This window comes from Halyomorpha halys, unplaced genomic scaffold, assembly GCF_000696795.3.
Source record: "Halyomorpha halys isolate HHAL.00 unplaced genomic scaffold, Hhal_1.1 Scaffold103.1, whole genome shotgun sequence".
Classification (NCBI taxonomy): domain Eukaryota; kingdom Metazoa; phylum Arthropoda; class Insecta; order Hemiptera; family Pentatomidae; genus Halyomorpha; species Halyomorpha halys.
In genome coordinates, this window is record NW_027115007.1 from 963,194 (window position 1) to 970,085 (window position 6,892).

The following is a 6,892-nucleotide window of genomic DNA, read 5'->3' on the forward strand; positions in this document are numbered from 1 at the left end:
CTCTCCACTCAACAAATTTTATTATGTACATCAATGTTTTAAAATGTTTCTTAAAAATATCAATCATAAGCTCATAGTTTATTTGAAATTTTAACTGTAAAAATTGTTGATGTAAAGAATGTGAGTGACATAGTCAAGTAATTGTTGTTTATCTTGTTATTAACTCACTTATGCAATTGAATAATACATTATCAAGCTATTACATATTTTCTTTAATTAAGTATGTTTTTATAAATGTGCCTCAGTTTGACCTCTTATTAATTTTGCCCGCAATCGTACCTATTTTTTTTTCTTATTTAGCTTTAATGATTACACAAAGACCTACAAGAAACAATATGAAATGAAATATCAATTACAATATAGCCCGAACTATATTTGGCTTCTCTCAGGCGAAGTTCACCAATTGACTCGACAGAGGGAACCAGTACCTCGACCCGACGCCAACAAGGACTACTAATTAAAGTTACACATCGGACGGAATACCTTGTTCCACTTCTCCAGCTAGCTCTGGAAGCTGTTTGAAACTGGAGCATAGAGGGAGCTGTTAACAGGAAATGACAGTACACTGTCATACATCGAGAGCACTCTGGGATAAAATCAGTTGAATAGTAGTTAGAGAGGTTTGTAATGTGGCTCCCCCGGTTCTATACAAGGTTACAGCCAACTTGCTGTAGACCCATCTACCGCCCCACAATCGCGACGATTTTCTTGTTGGGTAGTTTTGGACCGTTAGTATCGTCGGCAACCCTTGTGTGTCTGTCTCCGTGATTCGATACTTTAATAATGGAAGGGATCTGAACAAAGCCTTGCTTCACACTTGATACAATATTATAATATAAGGTGATAGACTACAAGCCGAAAACAATAATAATTTTATTTAAAACAATTCACTGTTATTCTTTACAGATGATAGAATGTTTATAAATATTTTTTAAATTTTATTATTATTTTTTAAAAGTTCTTTTGGAATTCACGTAGGCTGATTAGTATGTACATAAGGACCAACAAGAGTCAAACGGACATTTCATCCCGCTCCATAAACAGGAATAGCCAAAAAGCTAAAGTTAAGGATTTTTTTTACTTTCATATCATTAAACGGTAAGGAATGTATTATTATAGTCGGGTCAAATTTTCGATGTGGAGATTTCAATAGTTGCAGGATAGAGCTTGCGATGTATTAATAAATAGTTTAGTTGCAAATCTTCTATACAAAAGGTAATAAAAATTTGCCTTTTAGGAGAGTACATCTTTTGTTACAGTCATGTACCACTTGCGACTCTCTCTTGATAGCACTCAGCAGTGGAACAGTCTTTATTATTTTATAACTATCACAAGGGATGCTAGAATTATTATTTATTTTGCTTCCAGCAGAAACCCTTTGTCCGATACTTATACTTTGTTTTTAAATTTATATTCCCTCCTATGAGTTCCATTTCTGTCTCCTCTATTAATATTTTGTACTCTCAAGAGCCCTTGAAATGGTAGAAGATACACTCTAGAACAGCGGTTCCTAGACGTTTTTCTCTAAGGCTCTCTTCTGGCTAAAAAAAAAAATAAATAAATAAAAAACCAACTCCTATTAAACTAAAAAAGAATTGTGTAACAATTATGCTAAGGGTAGCTTAAATGTGTAAGGATAGAAGATAAAACATTGCCAAGAAAATAATGCACTGCACTATACATTTCCTCTTTTAATGTTAATTTTTTTTTTTTTTAGAATATTTTGAGAAAGTATCATCATTCGCTTGCGGTAACTCAGTTTGATGTCATTTCTTAAATCTTACAACTTTTTAGGTTTTAAAATTATTAAATAGTATAAAACTCTTGAAAAGCATAATTCAAATTTTAATTTAATTTTCAAGGTAGTATCCTTGATCCCATCCTCTACACCGTCTATACAGCTGACATTCCAACCAGTCCTAGCACTATCCTCACCACGTATCCCGATGACACATGTATGCTCGCTGTTAATAATAACTCATTAATTGTATCCCAAAATGTCTAATCCCTTATCACAGCCCTCGAAGATTAACGTCGTAATTGGAGGATTAAGATAAATTCCATCAAATCACCTTTACCCTTCGTCGTAAACCTACTGACTGCCCTACAGTTTCATTTAATGATGTTACACTTACCCCTATCGAACAGATCCGCTACCTTGGACTACATTTGGAGATGCGATTAACCTGAAATCCTCACACCAGACGGAAAAGACAGGAAACTGCACGTCGATTCCGACTATTACAGCACTTACTGGACAAACGGTCTAAACTTCCAACACATTACAGAAGACTGATCTACATGACTGGAATAAGACCAATTTGGACATATAGAGTTGAGCTTTGGGGCTCCACTAAACCTTCGAATTCCTCTCGTATTTAATCCTTACAATCTATTTAATCCTTATAATCTAAAATCCTCAATGCTCCTTACTTTGTCACAAATAAACTCATACATAAAGACCTTAATGTTCCCTATGTAACCGATCTAGCCCGAACCAGATATCACTCCTTCCATTAAACTCTCTAACCACTCAAAGCCCCTAGTTTCTAATCTTGCATCCTCTTCCATTCCTGACAATCCGCCGACGCGCCTAGAAGATGGCCACGAGACCAGTTAATGTAAAATGTCATTAGAGTGCTACCAATGGGTAGTTTCTCTACACGCCTGTAACACTCCAATTTAACTTAGATCAGATTTACTTTATTACTGTACATTATTATAAATGTATTATAATGTACAGTTATAAATAGCAATAAATAAATATTTAAAAAAAAAATTAATTTAATTACTTTAGTTTGTCGCAAAACATTACGAAGGAGTCCTGTAAATAATCTTTATAGAGGTAAGGTATACTTAATAATGCAAGAAATCTTTATAAACAGTGAAACATTTATTAAAATCAAATAAAAAATATGAAAACAGGAGCACATTACATATTTTATTTCTGGCTTGTTGCGAACCGATAAGCGTAACTCGCAGAATAATTTCGAATTTTATCTTTAATATAATTAAAAGAAATATTTTTTTTACAATTTCCTTTTACTAAATTATTCCCAGTTTTGAGGTTTTAATCTGTTTTGTAGGAGAGGCTTAGCGAACAATCGAGAGGAAAATAAGGGAATTACCAGCCTCGTGAATGGGAGACTTTGCCGAGCCTGGCTAACTGACTGAAAACTTTTCTGTGGGGCTTCGAATCAGCTGATTTCAAGGAAAGGGGAAATAAACCAGGGCTATAGGAATGAATGCTTTAAGAAGCTACCGCTTATGATGCTGCTGAAGACAGCGAAATTGGTTTAAGAGCTTTCCCCGGTAAGTGAATTAGGCCTATTGTCGTCCGCCATTGTCACAGGTAAAGTATTTTTGAGCAGTCGTATTGAACATAAAAGGGAATTAAGGAGGACAATCAAAGTCTATAAAAATAAAATGGGTGCTTCTGCAAGTTTAATGAAGTTAGCAAGTACCACATTTCTATCGTGTGATATGTTGATGGAAGTATTAATAATGGAATACAAAATAACTTGAGATTGTCATTAATCATAACTTATCATATTTATTATCAATAATTATCTTAAACTACCACAATGAACATTAACCATCTTAATTCTTAACTAAGTATAAATAAACTTAAACTTTAATTCTAAATATATTTATCTATAATCGGTATAAAAAGATAATAACCAAATAGTTTATTGATGTACTACTGCAATGACAACCATTTTTTTTTTTTTTTGCCTTTAGTTCAAACTGGTTCTTAATACTGACGTGGTTGAAAGAAAAGCGCTAGGAAGGCTTCTGCGTTTCTGTTTTTCTTCACAACCGGGAGGACAAGTTCGGGGTTCTCCAGGCCGAATGTAAATTTTTTATAAGGCAATGTAATATAATATAGAATGTAATGGAAATACAGTGTAAATATTTAAATAGTGTAATTTGTTTTTTATTCGTTTATTATTTTGTTATCATTTAATTTATATCCCTGTAAATATGGTTTTAATTCGCTTTCTGATCCATATTACTATTGTCTGTAAATATTATACGGACTGTAATATTATACAATATAGAAAATAAAAACAAAATAAACTTAAACAACAATTTGAGATTCCTATTTTTATTTTGCAATCCACATCAACATGATTTAAATCCTTTTTTTTTTGAAACTTTAATAAGTTAAATATTTTCGGTCAAATCCCTCATGGTAACAAATTGAATGTACATTGTCACTTCATATCGAAAGTGGCCTATAAAAACAATAACCAGTCACACACTCTTTGGTAAGCTAATACCTACATTTTATAGCCTTGTTCCGTTAACGTCCCTGCAACTATTTTCACCCTTTTCGAAGCTGTTTATAGCTGTAATAAAATGATGACTGCCTTTTACTGCTACCCGTACAGTCAATCAAAGTCGATTTTTTTATTGATTTTTTTATCCAAAATATTTACGAGTTCATACACTTGAATCAGTTAACAATTCAATAGCATACGTTAAGAGAGCTTCTATAATTTTACAAAGGTTTAGGTTTCTTATATATGTAGTTCTTCCTTTATTCAGAGCAATAACACTAATCATCTTCGATAGTGGTGCTATTACTTCATGCTAACATTGTTAAGTAAAAAAAAATTGAATGTGGACCATTTTTAACCAGGGACAGTTAATTTAGAAAAAATACAGAAGCCATACTTCTGAAGCTATCAAGTTTCACGACTAAGCCTTGATTTTATGAATGAACTTCTGATTAAGAAATTTAGCACAAAGCTCTAGTATTCATATCGGTGCTTTTCTTGAATAGTGGCACCTTACAAAAAAAATGTATTTTGTTTTTCACGGTTTCCATAGATTATAACGTAGTCTGTGGTTACTTTTTATTCACCCTACTAGCTTCAGTAAAGTCTATGGAACTACTTCAGTAGAAAAAGAAACCACAGTCTACGGTACTATTTCTGAAATACAACCAGTTCTAAAGAAAATATACCAAGATATAAAACTACTTAGTAATTATGATTGAAGGAATCAAGACTAAAATGTGGTAAGACACTTAATGTAAATCTTTCAAGAGAACAACTTCGAAAAATTCAACAGTTCATCTTTAATCTTTTTTATAGTTCATATTTTATAATATTCCTGGTAAATTTGTTGTTATTATGACCTTACATAATTTTTTTTTTTAATTTCATAAAACACTTTATTTACTGATAGATATTACAATCTGCCACACAGTTGTGGGAAATAGGTAATAGTGATGAATGATCAAATTCGTACTAAAATAAGAATGAAAAATAAATAAATAAATGAAAGGGAAAAAAAAAGAAAAAAATCTCTCTTAAAATATATACAAACAGATTTAAACTATGTGCATGGAAAAATTAATAAATAAAATAAAATAATAATAAAAATAAAATAATCACATTTACAATATATATATATATATAATATTTACACAATCGACCTGAGGATCCCTGAGCCCACTCTATCCCCCACGTGTGAGGGGTAGAGCAGAGCTTATAAGATCCCAGCGCATCCCTCTCGCCACATCACTGGTATAACTCAAATTAACAGAACAAAGGATCATATCCCACAAAATTGTAATTTTTTTTCAAAAGTTTTGCTCGAAGCCATTATTCCCCTAATTTACTGTTTATTTTTTTAGAATTATTATAATTTAAATTTCAGAATAGTCAAAAGTATTGAATATATTATTCAATTATATGAAAGACAGAATTACAACAACTTAAACTGAGAAAGCATTATATGGTACATTTGTTTCGTTTTAGTATTAATTTTTCAATTAAAAAAATTTGAATGAAATCAACGACAAAAATAATTTCTTGATGTTGCTTTTGATGTGTAATTTGGTATCTCGTTCAAACTTCAAGAAAATTTCATCAAAATTTCTATGAAAAAAAGGTATTAAATACAGATACTAAAAATACATAGTAAAATACGGTACCATTCCCTAGCAGAAAATGTGTAATGAAATCTGTCAACTAGACTCGTGAGGATAAGTTGGTATCGCGCATAATCTTATAATAGCACCTTACATTAAATATTATCATATTCTTATCATTTACGGATGTTTCATCATTGTCATAGCGATGAACAGTTAAATAGAATTTCATAGTATAAAATTAAAATCTACTTTTTTTTTTACTTTGTATTGAAATTGTGTTAACATTTTCTTTAGTGAAAACGACATAGGAAACCTATCAAAAAATAAAAAGTAATTAATCACATCCTAGCTTTTGTCTAGCATTGTACTGAAACGGATAAGCTTTTTTACATAAATGTGAGCCATCGATGCATGTGCAAGCAAATAGAGTATGAAATGTGATTAAATTGTGTGGAAACATTTATGTATCAATTAGTGCAATCTCTATAAATATCATGATCAGATTAACGGTAGTTGCTATTTCCGTAGTTATTCACTATAATTACGTAGAACATTCATAAACTTCATGATTTGGCCAAATATTGAAGGCCAGATGATAGTAAAAATCCACTCAGATAAGACGGTATCTGTATAGTGTACTCAACTTCTAAATTGAATCCTAACAATCATCATGTCAATATTATTATCACCTCTGTTGCCATGTAGGTTCTATGCTAACCATGTCACATAGTCCATTCGATAATGACATAAAAAATTCACGTTGATACCACTCTGCTTTATTTATTCGTGTTCATCAGCGGTGGTTCTCGATCATTAACTTGTTAATCATTGAATAAATATTTGATAATTTATATGGAAAGTGAATTATTACATTATTAAATATAGTATATAGATATTATACTTATATGAATATTTAACTTAAAACTATAGTGTAAGTCTTTCCATAAAAATCTCACAGAACAACAAACCAAATGATAAACAAAAGCGATTTAAATGTTATTTGTT

General features: G+C 31.2%; 1 long non-coding RNA gene across 1 annotated transcript; it reads left to right on the forward strand.

The window, feature by feature from the left end:
• The first annotated feature begins 946 nt into the window (after positions 1-946).
• On the forward strand, positions 947-3,867 carry LOC106677552 (uncharacterized). The gene is made up of 3 exons (XR_001342613.2): positions 947-1,098; positions 3,087-3,312; positions 3,742-3,867. It is a non-coding gene; the product is annotated as an uncharacterized lncRNA (long non-coding RNA).
• The last annotated feature ends 3,025 nt before the right edge of the window (positions 3,868-6,892 follow it).